The 27,599-nt window shown below is 37.2% G+C and overlaps 1 protein-coding gene across 12 annotated transcripts in view; it reads left to right on the top strand.

The window, feature by feature from the left end:
• Window positions 1-27,599, top strand: part of Rhobtb1 (Rho related BTB domain containing 1) — a 127,136-nt gene that overhangs the window by 28,855 nt on the left and 70,682 nt on the right. For 2 of the 12 annotated variants that reach the window (XM_048814388.1, XM_048814357.1), the window contains exon 1: window positions 26,482-27,154. The exons of the other annotated variants lie outside the window; for them this stretch is intronic. The gene's annotated coding sequence lies outside the window, so the exon portion shown is untranslated. Of the gene's footprint in view, window positions 1-26,481; window positions 27,155-27,599 lie in introns of those variants that run through there. 12 annotated transcript variants of the gene reach the window in all.

Genomic DNA, 27,599 nt, shown 5'->3' with positions numbered 1-27,599 from the left:
TATTCTATTTCCCCAACTCCTAAAAGCATAGCATAAAAGTGAACCCCAAAGCTAAGTCAATACCATCAGGCAATAAATAGTAGGTAAGTAACTCTAGAACTGAAGACTCTCCAGGTTGAAAGGGACCTCAGAGGTCATGAATAATGATCCTACACACTCTGGTGACATAGGTAGTGATGCTGGCACATCAGAAATGACAGGAATCTCTTGGTCTCTCAAGATAGAAAGTCCTCAAAATGAGGCATAATGTTTTTCTGTAAATTCCACTGACTAGTCCTAGATAGAAGCTTTGGGGCTAATGAGATATTGGCTTCTTCTATGGTGCACAATAAGCTCCTTTCCAGTGCTTCCTCACTGCTTCTCTCTTCCTTCCTTCAACGTACTAGTTGCTCTCCTCCAAACACTGTTTTTCTTGATGTTTGGAAAACCCAGGGAGTAGTCTGACAAGCACAAGATAAAACACAGTTAACAATAGCCTCATTTCAACATCTTTATCTCAACACTGAAGTTGTTTTTGTGGCAACTATATTAAAGTGGCATCTGAAATTACTGGGCTTCTCAAAATTTCTAATCCAGATCATAGTTGCCCTATTCTATACGTGCATGGTGGGATAATTGTATTTTTCTTTTAGCCTTTATAGTAGACTTCACATTTATTTCCATCATTATTATCTTACTAAATTTTTGTTCATTGATAGGTAGGGCTTGAGAAACTGCCCCCTCACTGCCCCTTTTGAAAATCAGGTCCACATTTGCCAATCCTTTGCTGGTGTGTACCTCTCCTGCTTCCTGCATTTCCTCAAAGGCAGTCAGCAGTGGCCCAGTAGGTTTCCTTTCAGCAGGGACCACAGTTTATTCATTGCCCCAGCACTATGTCCAGAACTGAAGAGGCATCCTGCTATTTTTAAGAATCAAAACATTCAAAACTTGATTTTTTTTTTTGATGGCTGTATTCCTAGTTTAAAACTTTGAAATAGGAATCATATATGTCTGGAGACAAAATTTCTTTGTATACTACATTGGAATTCTGAATTGAACAAAGGAACACCCTTTCATCTGACCACATGCCACGCCCACTCAGCACCCTGCCAAATTATCTTCCTGTGGTTTTAAGGGATATTCTTTGTGTTTCCAGATAGATTATTTGCATCTCTTCAGAGAAACTTTGAGCACCAGGTTTCCTGTGGAGACTCAGAGAGAGCTATATTTGAATTGGTTGGTGGAGAGGAAGGAGAGGAAAGTGTGGGCTTTAAACAAAAAGGCAGAACAGGGGTTCAGAGGAGTGGAGGCTTCAGTCCCTGAAAGCCTCCACCCATCTGTTCTCCAAGGACTGGAGTCCCTCTGCTCCCCTATTTTCATACAGAGCCAAATTCTCTTAGAACCTTATCCCTTTTCCATGAACACAGCATAATCGGCACCTCTTCCTTATCAGGAACTTTAAATGATCAATGCAAAATTTATCAGCCTCCTTAAGGGAATCTGGGCCAAATTACAGAAGGATGTTTCGGGAACCACTTCTGAGGACCCAGGAAGTATTGGTGAGCAAATCTCACATTTAATAAAATCCTGGTAATTAATTGAGATTAGTCATAGAAATACCAACATTGTCTCTTTGCCTCAGGATGACAGTCATTTCTAAGGTATGAAAAATGTGTACCCACAGACAGCTCCCACCAGCCACAGCCCTTGAAGGCATATAAAGATGAGACATCCACTTATACTCCCTTTATTCATCTTCTCTTCCCACAGTGATCTGTCATTTCCAGCCCAAACATTCTCTCCTTGACATAGACAAAGAAACTTAAAATATCACAGTGCTTTCTGTTTCTTGGCCATTAATGTTACTGTCATCTCCATGTGGCAGGTGTATCTTTTGGAGGGAACACTGTGTCCCATGAACTTAAGAAGGAAGAAAGAAAACAAACAAAAATTTATATGTATCCTAAGATTTTTTTTTTTTTTTGTAAATTGGTCTCAGATTATATGAAGATATATTAAATTATTATTTCCTCTTTTCTTCCCTGGACCATTAATCTTCACCTGGATTTTCACAATGCTAGTGCATTCCACCTGGGCCTCTGGTCAAGATTCAGAGCCTCCTCAAGAGGACTTCCTTGACCACCTTGTCTGAAACAACCATCCTGCATCACTCCCTTGCCTGCTACCCTGCTTTATTTTTCTTAAAAATAACTATTATTATCTGCAATTAAATGCATGTCATATGTACTATATTTCTCTCCACTAGAATATAAACCCTTTAAGAACAAGAACTTCATCTTGTTCATGCTTTCAGTGCCTGAAACAGTGTTATTATAGAGAAGTTTCTTCAGTGAATGAAGTAAAAAATAAATAGTTTAAAGCAGAGACGTGACTGGAAAGGTCACATACTCACAACAGTGGTTTCTTCATTATAGTTTCCAACTTTCTTTTACCTCAGAATTATGTGCCCATATGTGTTGGTCAGCTCTTTGTCTCCATGACCAAAATACACAACAAGAACAAGTTAGAGGAGGAAAGGTTTATTTTGCCTCGTGGTTTCAGAGGATTTAGTTCATAGTTGACTGGCTCCATTGCTTTGGGCCTGAAGTGGGGTAGAACATAGGGGTGGGAGTGTTTTAGCTTAGGGAAGCTTCTCAGCTCATGGCACTTTGGAAGCAGAGATTGAGAAAGGGCCAGGAAGAGAAGGGCTAGGGACATGACATCATGTCCAAGAGCATGCTCCCAGTGACAAACTTCCTCCAATTATGTTCCATCTGCCCACAGTTTCCACTTCCTCCCAAGAGTCCATTAGATTTATTAAAGGGTCAAATGGATTAACCCATTCATGAGGTTAGAGCTCTCATGATCCAATCACTTTCCCAAGGACCCACTTCTGAACATTGCTGTACAGGGGCCCAAGTCTTTAACACGTGAGCTTTTGGAGAACATTCTAAATCGAAGCCATAACAAACCCCATGGTAGAACTCATTTGTTTTAAAATAGCAGTTAAATTATAATTGGAATTGCTTTGATCATCTAAAATCACTGTATAGACAACTTAGAAAGATAAAGTTTAAAAGAAATTGTTCATAATCCTATTACCAGAGAAAATTAAGTATTAAGATTTTGGGGTTTTTTTTTTTTTGTATGTGTAGAATTTTTGCAAACTTTTATCTTTTCGAGGCATTTTCTCTTTCAAATTCTTCTGCTGTAGAATTCTTCTAATCTGTTCCCTGAACTTTTAAAAATCTGTTTCCATAAATTTGCCATATTCATCTGATTTTAAGTCACAGTTTTTAAAACTATGTATTTATTGTTTCTGGAAGATTACTGTTGCTTCTGCATAGCCAACCAGTTCCCCCTTAGGAATCGGAGTTCTTTTTTTTTTTTTTCTTGAGTATCAGTTCCCCTTTCATTTCCTCAAACTTTTAGATGATGAAATTGCCAACAAGACAAGTCAGTGACCTATCAGATGTCCTGAGTTTAGCTGAAAATGAATTCCAAGTTAGATGGCTAGAAGCTTCCATCAAAGAACATGTGTTGCATTTAATCTTCTAATTTTTTTCATCATTTTGCATATACTATGTGAAGTAAGGTAATGGGAAAGTCTGCAAGACTTCCCAATCATTCACTCAATAATTAATTATTAAAGACCTATTTGGACCACACACTGAGGCCCTTGAGATCCCAAATTGGAAACAGAGCACACTACTCTGGAAAAGCACTCCAGTTAATTTTCTTACAAGTATTTATTGAGCATCTTCTACATGCCAGGCACTGTGCTAGGCACACAGCAGGAAGACATCTTCAAGTCAATACTATAGATGGCCTTGGGTAGAAACCTAAATCTACTACCCCATAACTAAAAATGCTGAGTCATTTTCTTTATCTATAAACTGAGGATAATAACACTCACCTAAAGTATTATTAAATGGAGAATATTAAATCATTCAAGAAACTGGTAATACAAAGATAAGCAAAATAAATTATCTATTCTAAGATATTTGACATCTAGTAGATTATAAACATAAAAGTTCATTGTTTCCATAATATTTATTGAATACAAGTAAATATAATATGTGGCAAAATGGAAGACTTTGATTCAGATGCTACTCAGCTTACCATTTATGTCCCTATAAATCCATCGTAAGTTGAAAATATCACAAGTTAAAAACTCATTTAACAAACACCTAAACTGACAAGCATCATAGCCTTGTGACCCAGTGCACTATAGAGTATGGTTATTTACCTTCATGGTCACATGGCTGACAGGAAAGGCTTGTTGCCATTACCTAGCAACATGAGAGATTACTGTGCCACATGTCACCAGCTCAAGCAAAAATTCAAAATTCAAGCTACAGTTTCTATTAAAAGTATATTGCTTCCTCACCATTATAAAATCAGAAAATCAAAGCATCCTAAGTTAATCCTTTATAAACTGGAGACTGTCCATACTATGTGTATGAGTTATCCTCAACCATCTCTGCTGAATGGTGTTTTATTTGCACACCTACAACTCCTAAAATAGCATCTGTTGAGTAATGACATACTCAATAATTGTTAAATGGGTAAACTAATAATTACTCACTTTTCCACAATATCACTGCAAAGTCATTACATTTTTCTCCCAAAGGCAGAATGTGTACTTCTAGAAACTTCATTTTGTTACCAGTCAGTCCAGCTCTTACTGTTTTACTAGCTTATGCTTAGGTTTTTTTTGCTCAATTTGCAATACCATCCAAAGAAGGTTTTATTAGGAATTATGCTTCAGCACAAGGGAGACAGAGTGTGGGTGAGTTCCCATACTGGCTTCTCAGAGAAGCAGGAATAAAACTTATATAGTCTGACAGAGCTCACACAGGTGTAATAGTGGCTATTGCATATGGCTCAGGATATGGTGATATGCTCGTGTGTGCTGGATCTATTTGCTTGTGGGGGTACTCACTATTGCCACCCTAAATGGTCAGACCTGGGGATTCATTGCATGAAGAGGCTGCAAAAAATTCCTCTACAAGTTTTATTGGTCTATCCTGCTTTCTTGTTAAAGATAGAAAACACAGTTGGGAAATTAGGCCTTTCTTAATCTGTTTCAATTTTAGTACTAGTCATTTAAATTCTTTAAGACTCTAGGAATGGGTGAATAGATTATTATCTCTGCATAAAGTAGAATTGCAATAGATATTATCCCTAATTTTCCAATTTTTTTAATAAAGAAGGTTGAAATTGGACCTACCATGTAAAAATCACAAATTGGTCTTTTCTCCACACTTGAAGTTAGTGAAGCTTCTTTCCCAGGAAATAAGTAACAGTTTGGAAACTCTGAAAATGTTTGCGTATTTTCCTCTGTACAAACTGACTTCAAAAAGATGGAAGGAGCTGGGGTTTCTGTTTTCTGGGTCATTGGAAGCTAAAAGCTGAAGTATAAACAGTGACTAACACATTAGTCATAGTAAGCAGCTGTTTCCTAATAGGACAAGAAATAACATGTTTTAAAATGCTGCAGGAAAATTAGGATAGACAAAATAAAGAACATTTTAGCTGGGAAAATGATTCTGTTAGATGACCCTTAAAAAGCATGCAGCCAGAAGATTTTTAAGTGTTATACGGCTATCCATGAAATTGCTTTAATTACTTTTTAATTGTCTTTATTAATAAAAATTAAATGGGTGAGATGATTTTCCAAGCTCTCAACTTTATAGAAGCTTGAGACTTTGCTTATTTTTCCATATGTCCCCTAGAGGGCAGTAGTGGACCAAAACACAGGCAAGGGTTTATGATCAGTCTCCTATCCTCTCTGGTGCCAACTTTCCCTGCAGACCCTTCGCTCACAAGCCCATCTTTCTATAAAGAAGTTAACAGTAACATGTTCATTTCCAAGTTACCAAACTAGAAAAACTATTAAATGTTAGAAAACAACATGGCCGGAGTTTAATTTTTACCAAGATTGAAAAAAAAAAAAACATTGTTTCTTTTGTGTTTGTTGCTTATACACACATAGCCTTATTGGTCCTTTTATATGTTTTCCACGTATTTTGAAGGTAGAGAGTAGCATGAGATAGTTGGAAAAGGTAGCAAGATGTGTCAAAACAAAGAAATCAAGGTTATTTTTTCTTTAGTTGGAAATTGAAACAATTCGTAATTATTACCAAGGGCCTATTCATTCATTCACTCACTCAGGAGTTACTTAATGTGTAAGAACCATTGTATTAAATATTGCTTTTGTTAATGTGTGGAACAAAGAAACTACTTCAGGGAGCTTACAGTTAAGAAATGATACTAAATTACTTGATATAGAGAAGGGTGACAGGATGGTACCCAGCTCGGGAATTTGGATAACAATGTAACAAAAATATTTTTGCTCCTTTTAAAGCAAATTTCTTTTGGATAATCTCTAGTTTGAAATCTTCCTCCTGTTCCAGTGGAACACATGACTTCATATTTAAAAGTTGAGGACTAACCACAGGAAGCTTCCTAGACAGACAAAGGAAGAGCTTGAGTGCACACTTTTCTAGTGCTGAGTTTTGTTTTTTTCTATCTCTTTTAGTTAATGTTGCCCTTTAAATATTTTATTCTGCTCATATATTTTTATGCAAAGCATGCAACTTTCAAAGAAGCCTTTTTGCAAGGTTTCCCTAAAAGCCTCTTATAATACCTGTGAATTCTTCTTCCAGGATCTCTCATATTGTATTTGAATTATTTGCTGATTAAAATTCTTTATTCACTTCTCATCTTGTGAAATTGGGAGCAAGATCCGAACATCAAGTATGCAAAAGATTAATGATGTCAGAATTATAATTCAGTCAATATTTGCTGAGCCATTTGGGTTTATGTATGGAGCAAAGAGCAATGAAAAGTGTCTACTCATACAACAATGAGTGGTTTTGAGAACATTCCTGCCATAACTTTTGGTTAAACCAAATCGTGTGGTTTGTCTATGTGATCACTTGTTTATTCAGCTTGTCTTGGCTGGAAACTATATATTTGCAAAACTTCCTGGGAGAATTCTGCCATAACTTCTGCAGTAGTCATGACCTACATTATAATCAAAACTTTTTTGAGATGTTGAAAAATGGACATTCAGTCCAAACAACATGCCTGCCAAGTATTTATGATGGTCTGATTCTTGAATGGGAGTAATTTTTTTTTTCCTGAAATACATCAAAACTAGTGTATATTGTAAGTAGCATTGCTTTGAAGAATAAAAGTAGTAGAATTATAGTATTTTCACTATAGAACTTATGCTTTGTTACCAGGACTGACTCGGGAAGGAGAAAAAAATATTACAACTGGACCAGGCACGTAGCATTTTTAAAAACTATTTCTACTTGCCCAAAATTGGCCTGTCCAGCTGTTATTTCCAGGGCTATAGTACATAATTTTGAGACTACTAAAATACAGAAGCTTTTAAATACTTTTCAGATGGAGAACTTTTTTATATAGGAAAACAGAAATATCACTGAAAAGGGGCTAGACAACTTTTGTTGTTGTTGTTTGGTTGGTTGTTTTTGTTTGTTTGTTTTGGTACTAGGGATTGAACTCAAGAGCATTCTACCACCAAAAAAAAAAAAAGTTTTACCACTGAACAATAACCCCAGCCCTTTTTTATTTTTTATTTTTAAGACAGGGTCTCCCTAAATTGCCCAGGATGACCTTTAATGGTATAATCCTCCTGCCTCAGCCTTCCGAGTCACTGGGATTATAAGTGTATACCACCACACCTGACGGACATAAATGTTTACTTTATGTGGGAAAAATTACTATGCAATTTTCTTCTTCCTGAGATGTGGAAATTTCCCCTAAAAGACAAAAAAAAATATTTTGGAATAAGGGACATATTTTATTTATAAACAGCACACAAGCCAATACCCCTGTCTTTTTACAATTTGAAATGAGATGAGCCCATTAATGGCTACTGTTAAACTATCAATCCTCCCTCCTCTGTCATTTCTATGTACTTAGGTTTAAAAGGAAAATATAGTAATTGTGCATATTTTAATATATTATCCATGCTAGAAAAGTGCCTCTTTTTCCATTGGGAAGGGTTTTATTGAAAGTCACAGATAACCAGATGATTTTTAAATTTTGGATCCAACAAAGAACTGTGGATTGCTGACTGCATGTAAGCTTTATAATCAGCAGACAAGTTCTAACTTGTGGCTCATTTTGATAATTTGCACTCAAATAGGGTTTATATATATTAGTTGTAGATGGACATGATACCTTCATTTTAGTTATTTATTTTTATGTGGTGTTGAGGATTGAACCCAGTGCCTCACATGTGCTAGGCAAGTGCTCTACCACTGAGCTACAACTCCAGCCCCCAATAGGATCCTACCATTGGATCTGAAGGTGCAAAAATGACCAGTTCCTTTAAAACATTATAAATGCTCACTATATTTAATAGCATTGCAAGAGTATGTTAATAGAATAATAGCCTAGCTTACATAGAATTTATAGCTTGTAAAAGCACTTTCACATGTATAACAATGCATTTGAACCTCATGGTGATCCTAGGTGGTTGTGGTTAAGTCCATCTCTCAGAATGCAAGAGCTTGGGGGGAGTTTCCCAAAGTCACATAATCTGAAAACTGCTGAACTAGTTAGCAAACAAGCTTTCCCATTCTGAATCTAGATCTATGTGACAGTAAGGCTGTATTTACTACACTGTTGTAGTCATTTTTTTATACATGGCAGTGTACTTACGGATAATGTGAAATACTCACAATGATGCTATTATTGTGCATCAGACAATGCATGCAATGCATAGGTTTCATTCACCCTTTTTTTAGAAAGGAGAAAATGAAGCCTACATAATGTATTCAGAGTCTTACAGCCAGTAAGCAATGGAGGCAGGGTTCTAATCCAGGTGTGTACAGCTCCAGAAGCACACTTCCTGCCCAGAAAGGTACTTTATTTCCAATGTCACAATTATTCTTAACTGGGTTTTCTTCCTCTAATTATTCTATTTAAAAACCCTATTGGGGGCTGGATTGTAGGTTGGTGGTAGGGCACTTGCCTAGCACATGTGAGGCACTGGGTTCAATCCTCAGCACCACATAAAAATAAATAACTAAAATGAAGATATCATTTTCATCTATAACTAAAAAAAATATTTAAAAAAAAACCTACTTGGCATTTCCATGCTTATGTTGTCTTGCTGTGGTATGGTTTTATTAAATGCAAGGTTTTCTACATGTTCCCAGTGATGCCATGGGGGCTCTCTGCTCTGAGTATAATTTTCATGGCATGCCACAGTGCCTCTTGAATATCAACAGAGGACCAATTGAAGCCACCCATGAAGCCCCATGGCCCTTTGAGAACTATGGCTCCACAACCTCTTACCTGGGTTGATTGATAGATTGGGTGGGAAAGAGGAGCTGGATGATTCTCTGAGTACAGAACAGGGTTGGTGACTCCTCTATCCACCTCCCAAACCCAAGTTAATAAAAACTTAAGGAAGAGGTAAAGAAGTTAAGAGTTTAAAAAAGACGATGATCCTGCTGGTCAGGGTGGTGATGCAGCATCTTCCTGAAGCCTAGCTCATGGATATTCAAGGGGACAGAAAGGGATAGGCATGAAGGAGCAGCCAACAGATAACACCCACTGGCACCAAAACAGTAACCAAGCTGACAGTGCTGCCCAGAAAGCCACAGAAAATGTGATCCAACTGTAATCATTATAACTTCTTTATAATTTGAACTATGATTGTCCATAAATAAGGAAACACCAGATAGATAGGAACATGATCCTAAATGAATGTAATTTAAACTCCTCTCATGAATATTTCTAGTGTAAACATCCAGTCCAATCAAATAGTTCAAATCCTTGGGTACTATGAATATGACTTTCTGAAAAAAAAATAGTCATTCATTTGATACAATAGGTAATGACACTCATGGAGATTATTTAATTTCCAGTTCTTGAAGGGGGTATTTTGTTCGTGTGAGTACCTTATTTACAACTGGCAAAAACCATGTCTGACTATAGATGTCAGACTCTGTTATAGTACTTACGTAAGCATACTATTTGATTAAATTCCAAAAGCACTATCAATAGGGGCTTCTGGTTGTCACACTAATTGCATTCTATGGAAATTCTATGGAAGCATCACTTAATTAGGTTTTTCACTTAGTACTTATCAGAGTATAAGAAATGCCATCATAGCTTTTTGCACATGGTAATGAAATCATTGGTACATTACCAAGATTAAATCACACAAGAATGTCTACCCTTCTGTTTTCCTTCCTGCTAAAATTATCAAGCTTCTTACAGTACCACCTGTGATGATATGCAGGAGAGGCAGAATTTCAAAGCTTTCCACACCTACCAATCTCCATGTCAGAACAGATTGGAATTTCTAGTCTAGTGTTTATCATTATGGCATTTAGAGCCTAATAGTTGGTTCTTAAAAACATTAATACAACTCTGTGTGAGTGTTCAACATGTGCAGTGAATATGTTAATATTCCACTCATTCAATCTTATATAATCTTCAAAGAGCACTCTGAAGTTTCTTGCCATTGTAAAGATATGGAAACCGAAGCACAGACTGTATAGATGGTAGAGGACAGAGCCAGGATTAGACCCTAATCCCAGCTCATTCCCAGTCTCATCCAGTTTAATTCATTTATTCTATAGTTGTGAAAACAGACCCACAGAGGGAAACTATCTTTCCAAAGTGCAGATAAATGGAAAGTGGCAGAGACAACACTAACACTCGGGTGTCCTTATATCCACCTGTTATCTTCATTGCCATGAGCCATCACTATAAGTCTGAGCTACTCAACTATTTTTTTTTTTAATTTTGTTTCCACGTACAGCAGCCAGGCTGAGAGACATGTAAGCAGTATCCATTAGCACTATTGCCTGCAACGTGTAGAGCAATCACGTTTTTAATGGACTCTGTGTCAGAGTCCTTGCTTGTCTGCATAGCTTTTAAAGTGATCTGGAGTAAATCTATTGCTCTCTTGGCAATCATCATTTGGCATTGTTCCTCAAATGGCAGAGTTAGATATCTGTGGATTTTGCTGCCTCCCACATCTCTGAAAACTTTTCCCAGAGGATACCATACTCCAAATCCCTATTCCAAGAACAAGAACTATGAGTGTTTTATAAAGAGCCCTCCACTCTAAACAGCATAGATCAGGCATGCCTTTCTCAGCCTTTAAATGCTCATGTAAGCATTTTTTATCATAAATGAGTATTGAATTTCATCAATTGCTTATCAATATCTATTGGGATGATCATATGGTTTTCTGTTCTATTAATGTGGTGATTTGCATTATTGATTTTTTTTAATGTTAAATCAGCATTGCATTCCTGGCTGCATGGTCTTGCACTTAGCTGTGCATTTGTACAAATTATGCATTCTGTTTTCTAATATTCTCTTAGGTTTTTAGGTCTGTATTTATGATACCCTTGTCAGGTTGTGTCATGAGTAATCTGGACTTTATCATAATCTGGGGTGTAGAAACTCCAGTTTTTACATATATAAAAAGTCATTGGACTTAAGATGTGTATATTTTATCAAATGTAAATTACATCCCATTTAAGTACAATTTAAAAAAAATTATTCAGATGGCTTCACCTTGCCATTAAGTCCAACTCCCTAGCATGGTAATCAAGGCCTCTATCTGCTTAGGCACCTAGATAACCTTTATTACTTTACTTTGCACAATGGTTACATTAAGACTACTTCTGATTCCTCAAAACTACCATATTCTTTCATACTCTCAGAACTTTGCCAGTACTGTTCCTTCAGGGTACAGTGGCTCTCCTCCATACCTATTTTTTTTTCCCACCTGGGAGAATTCCCTTCATCCTTCAAAACTTAAAATTAAGTGATGTTTCTTAAAAGACATTTCCTGGAAGATTCTGAAGGCCTTCCTAGCCACTGGCAAAATGAATCGATCCCTTCCTGGTGCTGCTCCTGAACGAACATAGTGCTGTGCCACACAGATACACAGACTGACACACTGCCCGTATCCAGTTTTCTACCTCTTCTGTTAAGAGTTCTTCTGAGTTTCTTTCTCATATTAGGGTATCTGAGGCCCAACAATCCCCAACAGGGATACTTGGCAAATGTTTATTAAAGAATGAATACTTCTTCTAGTACAGTAAGAGAAGGGAAGATTATAACATGGTGAAGTTGTTACCATTTTATAAAATAAATAAATGAATGAATGACTATTTTCCTCCAAAATAAAGGACTGGGATGGAGGAAAATATGGTCTAACTATGGTTATATATTTTTGCATAACAAATTAATCCAAAATTTGGTGGCTGAAAACAATACTTATTTCACTTATTTGATCACAGTTCTATAACTTAGGCAGGGCTCTGGGGGGATACCTCAGTGGCAGTACATGGTATCAGCTTGAGATAATCAGCTGAAGCAGGTAGATCCTTCCAAGATGGCTTCCCTTACCTGGCTGGCAAGAAATTGGTGCTGGCTGTCAGTGGGGAGCTCACCTTGGCCTATTTGAGGCCTGACTTGTCATCCACAAGACTCTTCCATTTAGCTTGGTTAGGCTTCTCAAGAAAGGCAGCCCCAGTGGGGTTCAACTTCTTGAGAGGTAGGAGACTTCCTTCAGGGTTTAAAAGCAAAAGCAACCAGGTCACCTTCTCCTTCCTCTTCTTCTTCATGTCTTAAGCATCATGATATCTGTTTTTATTTGGACAGATTATGTTTTGTCATTGTTTCCCATATTTTTTGTTGGTGCATTATAGTTGTACATAATGGTGGGTTTGTTGTTATATATTTGCACACTCACACAATATAACAAAGAGAATTTGGCAATACCATTCCCCTTTGCCTCCCTCCCACCTCCCCCAGTCCCTTTCCTCTGCTCTACTGAACTCCCTTTGATTTTCATATGATGCCTCCAACCAATCTTTCTTTTACTGTTTTCTCTCTAGTTTCCACATGTGAGAGAAAACATATGACCCTTGACTTTCTGAGTTTGGCTTATTTGGCTTAACATAATGTTCTCAAATTTCATACATCTTCCTGCAAATGACATAAATTCATTATTCTTTATGGCTGAATAAAACTCCATTGTATATAAATACTACATTTTCTTTATCTATTCATTCACTGATGGAAACCCAAGCTGGTCGCATAGTTTCCAGATCTTCTCGAGGATTAGGCCCAGAACTGATAGAGCTTCTCCTCAACCACATTCTGTTCTATTGGCTACTCAGGTCACTGGGCCAGCCTCTCCAAGGAAGGGCCACATAAGTACACAAATACTGGAGGCTGGGTTCATTGGGGGCCATAAAGGTAACTGTCCAAGGATGCTTTCATATCAATGATTTCATATAAATTTTAAAAATGAAATCATTCATATCTAAAACTCTCACTCTATCATCTGTTGAAGATGTGGTTGATGCTTCATATTTTATAAGATTTCTTGAAACAATGTTTTAGAAATTCATGTCCATACAGTAATTTAATTCCAGGTTTTACCTTATAGATCAAATTATGCTTACTCCTAAAATAAAATTTACAAATTAGTTGCTCTGATGTGTGTAATATCATAGTCCCAAAACCTTTTCTTTTTTATTGATTTTATTTTTTAAAATACATGACAGCGGAATGCATTACAATTCTTATTACACATTTAGAGCAGAATTTTTCATATTTCTGGTTGTGGATAAAGTATGTGCACACCAATTCATGTCTTCATACATGTACTTTGGATAATGATGTCCATAACATTCCACCATCCTTGCTAACCCCCTGCCCCCTCTCTTTCCCTCCCACCCCTCTGCCCTATCTAGAGTTCGTGTATTCCTCCCATGCTCCCCCTCCCTACCCCACTATGAGTCAGTCACCTTATATCAGAGAAAACCTTTGGCATTTGTTTTTTTGGAATTGGCTAACTTCACTTAGCATTACCTTCTTCAACTCCATCCATGTACCTGCAAATGCCATGATTTTATTGCTGAGTAATATTCCATTGTGTATATATGCCACATTTTTTAAATCCATCCACTGAAGGGCATCTAGGTTGGTTTCACAGTTTAGCTATTACGAATTGTGCTGCCATAAACATTGATGTGGCTGTGTCCCTATAGTATGCTACTTTTAATTCCTTTGGGTATAGTCCGAGGAGAGGGATAGCTGGGTCAAACGGTGGTTCCATTCCCAGTTTCCCAAGGATTCTCCATACTGCTTTCCATATTGGCTGCACCAATTTGCAGTCCCACCAGCAATGTATGAATATGCCTTTTTCCCCACACCCTTGCGAACATTTATTGTTGTTTGTAAGCAAAAATAGCTTCCATTCTGACTGTAGTGAGATGAAATCTTAGGGTGGTTTTGATTTGCATTTCTCTAATTGCTAGAGATGCTGAACATTTTTTCATATATTTGTTGATTAATAGTATATCATCTTCTAAGAAGTGTCTGTTCAGTTTCTTGGCCCATTAACTGATTGGGTTCTTTGTTTGTTTGTTTGTTTTTGGTGTTGTTTTTTGAGTTCTTTATGTATCCTAGAGATTAATACTCTATCTGATGTGCATATGGTAAAAATTTGCTCCCATTCTGTAAGCTCTTTATTCAACACACTGATTGTTTCTTTTGCTGAGAAGAAGCTTTTTAGTTTGAATCCATCCCATTCATTGATTTTTTATTTTATTTCTTGTGCTATAAGGGTCTTATTTAGGAAATTAGGGCCTAATCTGACAAGATGAAAATTGGGGCCTACTTTTTCTTCTATTAGGCTCAGCGTCTCTGGTTTAATTCCTATGTCCTCGATTTACTTTGAGTTGAGTTTTGTGCATGGTGAAAAATAGGGGCTTAATTTCATTTTGCTGCATATGGATTTCCAGTTTACCCAGCATCATTTGTTGAAGAGGCTATCTTTTCTCCAATATAAGTTTTTTCACCTTTGTCTAGTATGAGATAACTGTATTTATGTGGATTTATCTTAGTGTCCTCTTTGACATTTTTATACTGGATAAATTTTAGAAAACTTAGAATCCACTAGCATTCCTTATAGTAATGTTGTATTCAAAACAAAAAAAAAACCCTCAGGCTTTAAACTTATATGTATAAAAATGGAATCAAGTTCCTTGTGATTTCTTTCTTTTGTAGATGGTTGACTTGTCTATCTCAGGTACTTCAGAATTAGTCTTTTTCTTCCCTGTACTGTCTTTTAACAACATGTCCTGAAGACCTGATTACTGACTTTTTAATCAGATCAACAGGGGCTTTTTCATCTGTTCTGACAAAGTACAGAATAGACATTCACAAGGAGTTATCTGTTCACAATAAATCTTTCCACTCTGAGCACTATTGTATAGTGATTGTGAATTTGAGTTTGATTTAGACTTGGAATTTTAATGCTTGAGCACCCTTTTCTAGGGATGTAATCTTGCACAAGTGACTTAACCTCTCCTTACCTCTCAGTCTGCCTATCTGTATGGGTTAGTCAGCTTTTTATTGCTGTGACAAAATACCTCAGAGGGGAAAAATACTTAAAGGAACGATTCATTTTGGTTCATGGTTTAAAAGGTTTGAGTCCAGATCAGGTGGCTCCATTGCCAAGGTCCTGTTGTAAGACAGAGTATTATGGTGGAAGGGTATGGCAGACCAAAGCTGCTCAACTCATGGTGGCTTGGAAGCAGAGAGAGAACAAGAACAAGGAAGGGGCATGAGACAAGATACATACCCTCCTAGGGCACCTCACCCCCGACTCCATGACATACTTCTTCCAGTAGACCTCACTGCCTATAATTTCCACCACCTCTGGATAATGCCATCAAATATGAATCCCTGGGGGGCGGGGGTTGTGGCTCAGTGGTAAAGCTCTTGCCTAGCATATGTGAAGCACTGGATTTGATTCTCAGCATCACGTATAAATAAATAAATAAAGATCCATCAACAACCAATAAACTATTTAAAAAATAACAGAAACCCAAATATGAATCCCTCAGTGGATTAATCCATTAATGAAGTCAGAGCCTTCATGATCCTACCATTTTTCCACCTTTGAATTCCCACCTCTGAACATTGCTGCATTGGGGAACAAATCTTCAACACTGAGTCTTATGGGAAACTTCATATTCCAAACCATAACAATGTACAATGGGAATAATAAGCACCCCCCAGGATTGCCATGAGGATTAAATGAGACAAAGCACTCAATAGTGACAATAGCTACAGAGTGAGCATTTAGAAAGTGTATTGGATTGTTATTACTATTATTTTTTTTAAAAAATATGCATACTCTTCCATTTATTCAAAAACAGGTTACTAAATGACACATCATTCCAAAATTTTGGTTTCTCCCTTCTGTTCACTTGGGTCTGCCTTTTAGCATTTTAAATATCACTTTAGTATTTGATTAAGGTTGTTGGTTTTGAGGATGGGAGAGGAGGGATTTGGGTTGACTCCTAAGGTTCAGTGGTGGTTACACCGCTGCACCAAACTGGGAACAATTGAAGTCACTCAGAGAAGTACTGCCAGCTTAGTCATAAATGAGGCCCACTGTAAAACTTTTGAAGAATACCATACAATGGTAGTAACTCAGGGTTTCGGCTGAAAAAATCAGTGACAAAAAATTAGTATAAATTAAACAAAATGTTTAAATGAGAAATATTTCATTGACCATAATAGCATATACTTAATTTTCATGATTGTGACATACACTTTTTCAAGCTGTAAACAAGCTTAGTGTTCCTATTTCATTTGCAACAAAACTCTGGACCCTTCTGAGTGTCTGTCACTCATTATAGACCATAAATTTAACGTAAGAAAATACTTTCTAATACCGAGTCAAGCTGTTTCTGTGCTGCAATAATAACAATGTTTTATAATCAGCATTGCTGGTACACACTGGACCAACAATTTAAATAGAAGTATTTGTGCCATGTAATGATAGCTGGCAATGATCTGTGGTTTGGGGTAACCAGGACAGATAATTTTTGAATAATTGACTACATTGACCCAAATGTACTCCCAATCAGAAAGAAGCATCCTTGTCATTACACATTTGCCATAAATGATCCATGCTGTATGCTGCTTATTATATTATTTATTCTGATGCTCACAAAGTATGTTCTATAAAACAATATTAGTGTTCCTATTTCATTTGCAACCATAAAGACAGGTATTTTAAGACCACAAAGAAGATCCTCCTTGTCAAATAGGTACGGGCAGCTCATGTAGACTATTTTCTTCTTATAAATGCATAATTTACTTTTACATATAATGTCCTAGGAAGTCTTGCAATAAAATAAAAATTTCATTAATAAAGGGTAATTTAACCATTTACTTAAAAAATAAAGAGTCATTACCATTAGACTTTTACCCAGGGTTGTTCCATAGAACATACTTTGAGAATTGCTGCTTGACTAGTTTATCTTCCCTCTGTTTATTATTAAATTTATTATTTGTGTAATTCAAAAAATGATTTTGTCTTCTTTCCTTCCATCCAATTTTTCTTTCCTCTTCATTTACCCTTTCCAATCCAAGTAAGTTGTCACATTTAGCAAATAAAAATACAAAACACTATTGATATTTATAGAAATATTTTTACAGAAATATATACCAAATATTGCATGGAATATTTGAATATAATTAACTGCCCTCTATTTTATTTGGCACTGCCCCAAATCAATTGGCCATCTATAAGTAATTAATGAAACTGTCAGCTTGATTTAGTAATAAATACAAGGGAAGAAGTAATTCAATGCTTACTGAATAAATTTAAAATGTTTCAATAATAAAAGTGTGAAACACATTTTGAGGCCACTCTGTCGTCTGTATTTTTTAAAGACTTTTTTTTTTTTTTTAGTTGTAGATGGGCACAGTACTTTTATTTATTTATGTGGTGCTGAGGATCAAACCCAATGTCTAACGCAAGCACTCTACCTCTAAGCCCCAACCCCGGCCCTGTCTTCTCTATTTTTAAATATGATTTAAAAATGAATAGTGTAGCCAGGTGTGGTGATGCATGCCCATAATCCCAACTATTTAAGAGACTGAGGCAAGATCATCCCAAGTTGGAGGCCAACCTGGGCTACTTAGTGAGACTGTCTCAAAATAAAAAATGCAAAGATGAGATGTAGCTCAGTGCAGATCACCTCTGAATTCAATCCCCACAACCTCAAAAAAAAAAAAAAAAAAAAGTGTATTCACTCTGGAAGTCTAGTATGCCATTAAACTATACTCTGGTCTGAGCACGTTTATTTCACAGATGAGGAAACTAGGCCTTGAGAAAAGTGATATGAGTTGGCCAAGAAAATGCTCCCACAAGGAACTGGTAACAGCCAGGCCACTGTCTCATTATCTGACTCTCAGGCCAATGGCAAGACACACCCCCATGCTATCTCTGTTGTTCACTGTTAGGTAGGGCCAAAAGAATACCAAGTCAAAAAAAGTGTAATGGATATAGTTAGCATAGTTTACCATTTTGGTTAAATCAAAATGAAGTGGAATACATTAAATTTAATGAAATACAATAAATAAAATTAAGGCTCAAATTATACTGGCTACAACCTAATGTTCCTTTTAACAAGGCACTTAGCCAGGTGCTGTGGCGCATGCCTGCAGTCCCAGCCGCTTGGGAGGGTGAGATGGGAAGATCGAAAGCTTTAGCAATAGCAAGGTGCTAAGCAACTCAGTGAGACCCTGTCTCTAAATAAAATACAAAATATGGCTGGGATTATGGCACAGCCTCCAAGTGCCCTTGAGTTCAATCCCTAATACAAAAAAAAAAAAACCAGAAAACAAGCCACTTCATAGTCCACCAGGATCTCAGTCTCTCATTGACATGTAGTAGTATATAAGAGTAAACAGTTAAAGAGAATTCCAGCATGTTTTTCATAAACCTGTGTTTCTCTAAACAATTATCCAAGAGCTGGGGATATAGCTCAGTTGGTAGAGTGCTTGCCTCACATGCACAAGGCCCTGGGTTCAATCCCCAGCACCACAAAAACAAACAAAAAAACAATTATCCAGGATAACCGCCATCATAATGGTTCATGACAAGAAATATGAAGCCCAGAATTGTACACAGTACAAACAATAATACTTCAAGGAGTAATAGTTGTGATAGATTCCTTTCTAAGGGAGCAGAACTCTATAGTCACAGTACAAGATATATCACCTTTCCATTAAAGAGTGATATGATTTGGGTTAAAGTATTGAAAACCACTAAGAAAAGAATCAGTTTGGTACTTCTTGTTTCCGATTAGTGCCTCATTTGGTATCCATCTCACACAAACACTACTGTCCCCTCAGGTGGCATGTGACTTAAAGAATCAAGGTATTCAACAAGGATATTTTATTGAACAATAATTAAGAAGAAAGAAGCACCGTTTTCAAGCTAATGGGGTTATATGTCTAGATTATTCCCCCAATCAACAGATATGAATATTAAAAGAGCAAGAAATATTCTTTACTACAATAATTAAGAATAAGTGCTATCCTCACTGGAAGACTATGTCCCTACCTTACCCATGTTGCCCACATTTTAAAATCAGATTTCATAGCAACTCCATCTGGTACAACAGGCTGTTTTTTCTGCCTGCCTTTCCCCTCTTATCAACATGACATTGCTGGCACAAGGTAACATTATTGAAGTATCCTGTCTGTTTCATTAGGAAGTGGAACAATAATCCCTTAAGGAAATAGCAAGGAATAAACTAAAGGCTGTTGTATATTTTCCCAGAAATCGTGAGTTTTCTTTGAATTGGTAGTAGACACCCCATCCACAGGTGTTGGCCACTTGTCAAAGACCATGAAATCCTCATGAATATCAGTTCCCTTCAACTCTACTCAACCTCTAACCTACCTGAGGTTTTTAAAATATAAAATATTAAGAGGTATTTGACCTGTAGCAAGAGACTTGGACTTTCTGACTCTTGGCTTCCTCATCTACAAGATGTGGATGGTTGTACTTCCTCTGTAAAGTTAAAGGAGTTAATAAATGTAAAAGCATTCAACACCATGCCCAACACATAGTTGGTGCTTACTAAACGTTAGCTTGTGTTGTAACTGATTAAGAATTAGTCAGGTAGTGATCTTGGTGTTTAACCTTTATGAAACAATTTCTTAATCTCAAAGTACTGTTTTTATGGGTAATCAATTTTGGCAGTAATTACAATAGAACAAATGAAGCCAAACTTCCTTTACAATCACAGCTTTGTCCAAAGTTATGTAGATGGCCTATATAAATGAGTGATTAAAGGAAATTATAACTAAGAAGTCCTGTAAATGTTTTTATCATTTGCCATTATACATTGAGTATCATTTGTCCAAAATTCTTGGAATCAGAATTGTCTGTTTCAGATTTTGGATTTGGGGAATCTCTGTAAATATGTAATGCACTATCTTGGGGATGGACCTAAGTCTAAATGCATAAACTCATTTATGTTTCATATACATTATACATGTACATGAAGGTAAATTTATATAATATTTTTAATAATTTTGTGCATGGAACAAGGTTTCCTGGTGTGGAATTTTCTACTTGTCTCATCATGTGGGTGCTCAAAATTTTTCAGAATTTAGAGTAATTCAGATTTTCTTATTAGGAATACTCAACCTATATTAAAAACTTTTTACTATGGGCTTTACTGCCCATAAGGCTATCCATTATGCAGTTTATGGAGATCCAGCGACACTCCATGCCTCTCACCAAAACTTCAGGCTTCTCTAAGATTGATGCTATGATGGGAAGTGAGACTTTGTCCCTGATCCAGGAGTCACTGGTTCATGTTTACAAGTTAATGGATTGTTCACCTTCATGACTGATCCTGAAGTGCTTAACTGCTTATGTCATACAGTTAACTGCTTGTCCATATAGGGGAGTTTAACCAAGAGGCAAATTTAGGTCATGTGAAATATTAAACAAATATTTACTCTGAAACTGTGTTCATGGAGATGTCTGTTCTTGAGTCCTGGACAAGAAGTCAGGTTCTCTGCACATTTAGATTAGGAATGATTATAAAAGGAGTAATGGTGCCAATTAAAGAAAAGCTTCATCATGTAGCTTTATTCTGGAGACTGTTAGGTCTCCTTCCAGAGCAGAAATGTTTTTAAAAGCCTATATTCCTTTTAAAGGAATCTATATACAAGTTAGTATACTAGATACTAAATTATTTAAGGATATGAACTTCCACAAGGTCAGAAGGGCAAGCTTAGAATTCTGGGTTAGTCGATATTTCTGGTTCCCCCTCTGCTAACAGCAAAATGCTTCACCCTCTAGAGAAATGTCTTTTTCCCATTTTTCACATTGAGGATAATATTTCTCAAAGTTGTCATGAAGATTAATTGACATGTATTTAAGATGCTTGGTAAGCAGGAAAATGTGATAATAATATTCTGAAATGAGGTATGTGTGCACATTTATAGTCCACATACTCTTCTAGTTTCTGAATACAATGCAGCTCACTTTTATAGCTCAGGAAAACACAGCAGTTGCAAGTCAATAACAGAGCAAAATACTCAAAACTTTCTACCTCACAGAATTTGTTGGAGATACACATACACAAAAACATACACAAACACACACATACACACACACACACACACGCAGTGGTTTCAGGTAGTATTGGGTAGGATAAATTGTGGGAATGATATAGTTCCTCTACAATGAATGTTTGGTACTCCCAAATCAAATGATTCCCTGTGCTGCACAGAACTTTTAAATAGCCTCTTATTGGGCCCATTTATACACTGACCCAGTATTTACAGAACTTCACACTTTTATGAGACATTTTTGTTTCACTTAATCCTCAATAATTTTAGAAAGTTATTATTCCTGTCCCCCTTTCACATATGGAACATTGTGGTATGGAAGGTTAAGAAACTAGAGGAGAACAACATAGCTAATTAGTGGATCGCCAAAATAAAATTGTTTTATTTATCTTTCTACTACATTCTGATTCTTCTAATGTTATGTTTAGGGTTTTTGGCTTTTTGGGTTTGGCAGGGGAAGGTTTGTTTTGTTTTGTATTTTTAGCTGTTTAGTAAAGAGAAACAGGTATTATATAAATGGTATTATATAAAATGGTGATGACACAGAAGTATAATTTACTTTTAATTAGGTAAAGTTGAAGTATAGCATTAACACCTTTTGAAATATTAAGAATGTCTATTAATATTAGTTTATTCCTAAAATAAATGTCCCTTTCAAATGAAGATTTTTTTTTCTAGTACATAATCATATTTTTACCTTTAAAAAGCCAAAGCTACACATTGGATGTTAGACTGTTATGTTTTTCTCCTTTCTAGAATTGTGGATGTACATATTTTACAATCTGTAATGCCATACCTGAACAAAGCCAGATAGATGACCATAATGGCTGTCTGCTACCTCCTCTTGTGCATGCTGAGCTAGACCAGTGGAACACCATCTTTGTAGGAGAGGTTTTGACAGGAAGAAGAATGTAGCTAGAATTACAGAGCTTGCAAAATCACAGTTTTACCAAACTCATCCTATCCCAAAAGAAAACCTAATGACTGGAACCATACAGAAAGAACTTTATGCCAACCTACAAAAATAATTTAACATGCTATACAAAAATACTTTTTTCATCTATTTTCAACACATAGCTTTCATTCATTGGTGCTCAGTAAAATAGGAACTACAATGTAAAAAATATCTTGTCTTCATAGAGCAATAAAAAGCACATAGCCTCTAATGCTGTAGCTGAACATTCATATATACTTTTTTTCCCCAAAAAAAATGATGCTTTAAAATAAAAAAGAAGCATATCATAAAAACTTTTAAAACCAATAGCAATATACATTGGACTACAAATCCAAGATGAGGAATCAATTTCCACTTGCAGATTTTAGGCAAAGGACATGGCCTTCAGTTGATTGCCACACCCAAAAGCTGATTTCCCCTAGAACAGCAAGCAGAAAATTGGAGCTGCAGAGATCTCCAGAACTGGTTTGTGTGACGTCTCAGTAGTCAAAACCACACACACATGGGCCACTCAGACAGAAGTGTTCTCACTTTTATGCAAGTGAAAGATCTGTGAAGCAACAGCTGCATGCAAAGCCTTCCTGGGGTATTTGGGACAGAAAAGGTCAGTGAGGGTCGGTCAACAATGTGAATGCTGGGGAAATGGCCCCAAAAGGGATGTTGGGCAGCACCTTGCCCCAGCTAGCCTGGCTAGAAAAACCCTGGAGAAGCATTTACTTTGACAGGAGAACTAGAGTGATTGTGTACAAGAAGGTGTTTCAGGGCAACAGGGAGCTCAGGAGCTCATTTTCTTTTTGACCCATCAATACTTAAGAGCCCCAGAACAGTATCACTCTTTCTTGTCCCTCATCATTAACCAGAGCCCAGCCCAGCCTACTGGGACCTTGATGTTTTCCATGAACCCTATTGCAAAAAATTTGTACTAAGCTACAGAATAAGTCCACGACTTGAACTTTGTATTGTGCTCTGGAGTCCAAGAAAATTTTCTTTAAAAGCTAGAATGTCCATAAATTTTAGCAGCAGTATGTTGAATGTGTAACCACCCACTTCATTTTTAGCCACAAAGTTGTTGGCTGTTAACTCCAGAAATCGCTCCAACAGTTGTTTTTCAACAGATCGTTTTTTTACCAAACATATCCATGCTTAGAATGCTCCTGTAGGTGAGTTTATTCCCTTCCATGTCTTTAAACCCCTGTGAATACTTGTTCATGAAGTTTCTTGTAATATCTGGAAATTGTCACCTAGGATAATTTCCTCCAAAAAGCCATTAGCAGCATTAATTTAGGTATTCCAGGCAGAGAGATAGCCGGCTGGAAGTTGCCCCCTAGGTTAGGCGAGTGCATGTTTTGCAGGAGGTAGCATGTGCGCATGCGCCTGAGACCAGGTCTTTGCTCTACGTGGCTGGGGTCTCAGTATCAGTGTCCGTTATAGAAGGCTGAAATGAAAACTTACACAATAAACCTGAAGACTTTCTCCTGTAATTTTATGTAAGTACTTACCATACTTAATAATATTCTTCATAAAACTTCTGGCAGTAAAAATGTTGAACAATAATAATTGAATAGAAAATAAAGTTACATTGTAATGCAGTATTTAATTTACAATTTGAAAATTGTAATCCCAGAATATATACCCCAAAAAATCCTAAAAACTCAACAGTAAAAATACAAACAGTCCAGCTGTGAAATAGGCAAAAGAGATGAACACTTATTTCAGCAAAGAGGAGATAACAATGGCAAATAAACCCATAAAAAGATGTTCAACATGATAGCTGTTAGGGAAGTGAAAATTAAAATGACAATAGCTTGTCCACACAACTATCAGAACCAAAAATTTGTTTTAAAAAAAGTGATAATATCAAATACTGGTGAGGATTTGTAGATATCTCATACATTGCTGGTGGAAATGTAAGGTGGTAAAGTTGATGCTTTAACAGTCATATACTACATATATGTAGTATATGAAACATGTAGTATATGACTCAGCAGCTGAATTCTTGAGCATTCATCCCAAAGAAAAAAACTTATGTTCACATGAAAACACACAATGTTTGCTTCAGTGTTTTTCATAATAGCAAAATATTGGAAAGTACTCAAATGTCTTCCTTTGGATCAATAAACTGCTATATCCATAAAAAAGAAATTTATTCAGCAATAAAAAGGAATGAATTATTGATAGATGCAACACCTTGGATGAACCTCAAGGGTAGTATGCTTAGTAAAAATAAATAAATAAATAAATCTTAAAACATTACTTACTATATGTCCGTATTAATATGTGTCAATGATAAACCTCTGGAAATGAAGAATAGATTAATGGATGGGGGAGACAAAACAAGGGGGTATCATGAGGGAGTTCTTTTGTGTTTACAGAACATATATGTAGATTTGGGATACTTTTTCACCTAAAGACTTATAAAAGTCACTCAAAAGTTTTAAAATCACTTTTGTGTAATATAAACATGAAAATCTTTAAAGACAAAATGTTTGCTTAATTCCACCTGGGTACCAATGTTTATGTTTAAAGCAAATGTTATGATTTTATTAGCAAGAAACAATTTTAGTATACAATGATGTATTTTTTTCTACTAATAAAAGATGAGAGATAATGTTCATGGCAGTGATTCTAGGAATTATTTGCTCTTGTTCCTTTTCTTTCCTGTTGGCAAAATGCAGTCTTTACAATTTGCTGCATTTTCTCTGTTTTCAGAATTGGGGGGTTAATGTATAAGGTTTAGGGGCTACATAGCACCATGAGACAACGTCTTCTTTAGCTCTCAGCCCTTGCTTGGAAGGAATTCCAGAACAATGACTTTTCCTCATATCTGAATTGCTGTTGATTCGAGTTTATTTTCCTAAAAGCTCTTCCAATGAGTTTCCCTTAGATTTAGGTGCAATTCCAAAATGACTACTTGATCTTTATACCCTTCAGGAGGATTGTCTTAGGGAAGCCTGAGGGCTTTAGTGGCCCCTGGGAGGAAAAGGCAATGGCCTGCCAACTAGTGTCCTTGTGTAGGTGTCTTTCTGCTCTCAGCACCTGCCTGTTACTTAAGAACTTAACTCTTTAAATTGTAACTGAGGGAATGGAAGACATTGAGGAAAGGCAAGATATTAAAAAGCAGGTTAGAGATAAAATAAGACTTTGGCACAGAATGACCCAGATGCAAATACAGCTGTCAAAACTTTAGGAAATAAATTTTTCTGAACCTAAGTTACCTTATCTTTAAAATGGTTATGATAATAATAGCATCTGCTTCCTCAGTTGTTGTGCCCATTAAATGACAAAAATAGGTTTTATGCCACATAGTCCTGTGCTGGCCACATGTGAGGGTTGTAACACATGTTGATTCTCATTTCATTTGAGTTACTATCTTAGCCCCTAGGGCATTTTGAAAAGAAATAGCTTGCAATGAAGAGGAGTGATTGCTAGGAGTGAACAGGGTTAATTAACTTTTCCCAGGAAATGTGTTCCTGAAAGGAATATATATTGATTAAGCCTTTCAAAATGGAGTCATTTTAAAATAGACTAAAGGAAGTCAGTTTGTGTCAAGTGAGTGATGGGACCCTTGTGTGTGTTGAAGTTCTTGAGACACCCCTACTTGACTTTTCACTGCCCTGTCTTCATGGTGTCAAGAGTTTAGTCTTGATAACTCTGTTTCCAACAATAGTGCAGTGAGTATGGTTCAAACAGAACAGGTTACCTGTGATACCTTTCCTTGTAAAACATTTTCTCCATGCCCATAGTGTTTACCTCTAAGAAGAGAATATATGTATAAACTAATGTTTAATGACCCGAAATTCATCAGGAATTCTAGGTGGAGAAAGTAATCCACCTGGGAAACTGAAGATGTTTTCCTGGAAAAGGCTGAGGGATGGAAAAGTTTATTTTCTTTTGAAATGCTTTCATGTTTGGGGGGGGATGGGGGGGCATGGGATGGAACAAATAAATGGCGCTTAAAATAAAATATGGCTCCTTTTCCCCCCTGCCTTTCCATATAGGGAACACATTACTTGTTAAGACCAAGGATACATTGGTGATGTTTGTGTCCCAAGCCCTTGGTAGTCAGCATCAATAAAGTTTATTAAATTATTATATCCTTTAAGATAACTGAACACAGTGGTCCTTTAATCGCCCAGTGGTCTGTTCAGGGGTTGTGAGTGAGGGGGTTTAAGGCATATGAATTTTAGCAGGATGACTAAAAGTTCCCGGAGGTCAGGGAATAGGTTGGCTGTATATACTGTCACCTCCTTAGAGCTTAGCAGGGTACCTAACATCCTGTAGGTACTCTATAAGCATTTACTATGTAAATGCATGGTGCGGGGTGGGAGGACAGTCTATCTGGAAGAGTGTTAAAAGAGTTTTTGCGTGGAGGGTAAGCCTTGTTTTGGGGGCTTCCAAGAATTCTGACACTACCTGAGAGACCAGAAGTCAATTTCACCTCTTCACTCAGCCATTTGCAAGCGATTGTAAATCTCCTCTTTACTTGGGTCCGGGGTAGAGGTGTGTCGCTACGCCCCGTTGTGTGGACACCTCCAGCCAAGTTGCAAAGGGAAGGTGGTAGAGAGGCAAGAGCCAGCCAGCACGTGCAGCCGCCCAGGGGAGGAGGAGGCTGGGCTATCTCAGCCCTTAGTCAGCAGCTGGGCTCGGTTTTGAAACAAAAGCCAATGTCCTCCCTCGGAGTCCGCGGCCGGTCAGCTCCTAGGGGAAGAAAGCCATGCTACCCAGCCGGTTAGTGGCCCAACTTACTTTTCCAGAGCCTGGGACAAAGGGCCAACAGATGTGCGGGAATGGGTGGGGTTTTGGGAATGGGGGACGTGGGCATAGATCTTTCAGACCCTCCCCTCGCGGCCTCTCGTTAGAAGGGCCGGGGTCTCTTCGGCTCTGCGCATGTTTGCCCCGGGTAGTCCGCTTCCGAGCCGAGGCCGCTCGGGTCTGCGCAAAGCCGAGGCACCTTTGCCACTCGCGCACCAGAGCTCAGACACACCAGGCCCTGGTTTCATGAATGAAATCCAATCGTGTGGATATAAATAGCCTCGAAGGCTGCTAACGTCACAGTGCGAGCTGCGGCCGCCACCGCGTCGGAGCTAGGTGCCGGGCTCTCGGTTCCGCCCGGCTGCACCGCCTGGGAGCGGGGTGGGGACAGGAGAAGGGGAGGGCTAACGGTGGAAAGGGG

This window comes from Marmota marmota, unplaced genomic scaffold (genome assembly GCF_001458135.2).
Source record: "Marmota marmota marmota unplaced genomic scaffold, marMar, whole genome shotgun sequence".
In the NCBI taxonomy this organism is placed as follows: domain Eukaryota; kingdom Metazoa; phylum Chordata; class Mammalia; order Rodentia; family Sciuridae; genus Marmota; species Marmota marmota.
Note: the sequence above shows the minus strand (reverse complement) of the source record. Positions and strands in the feature narration are given on the sequence as shown.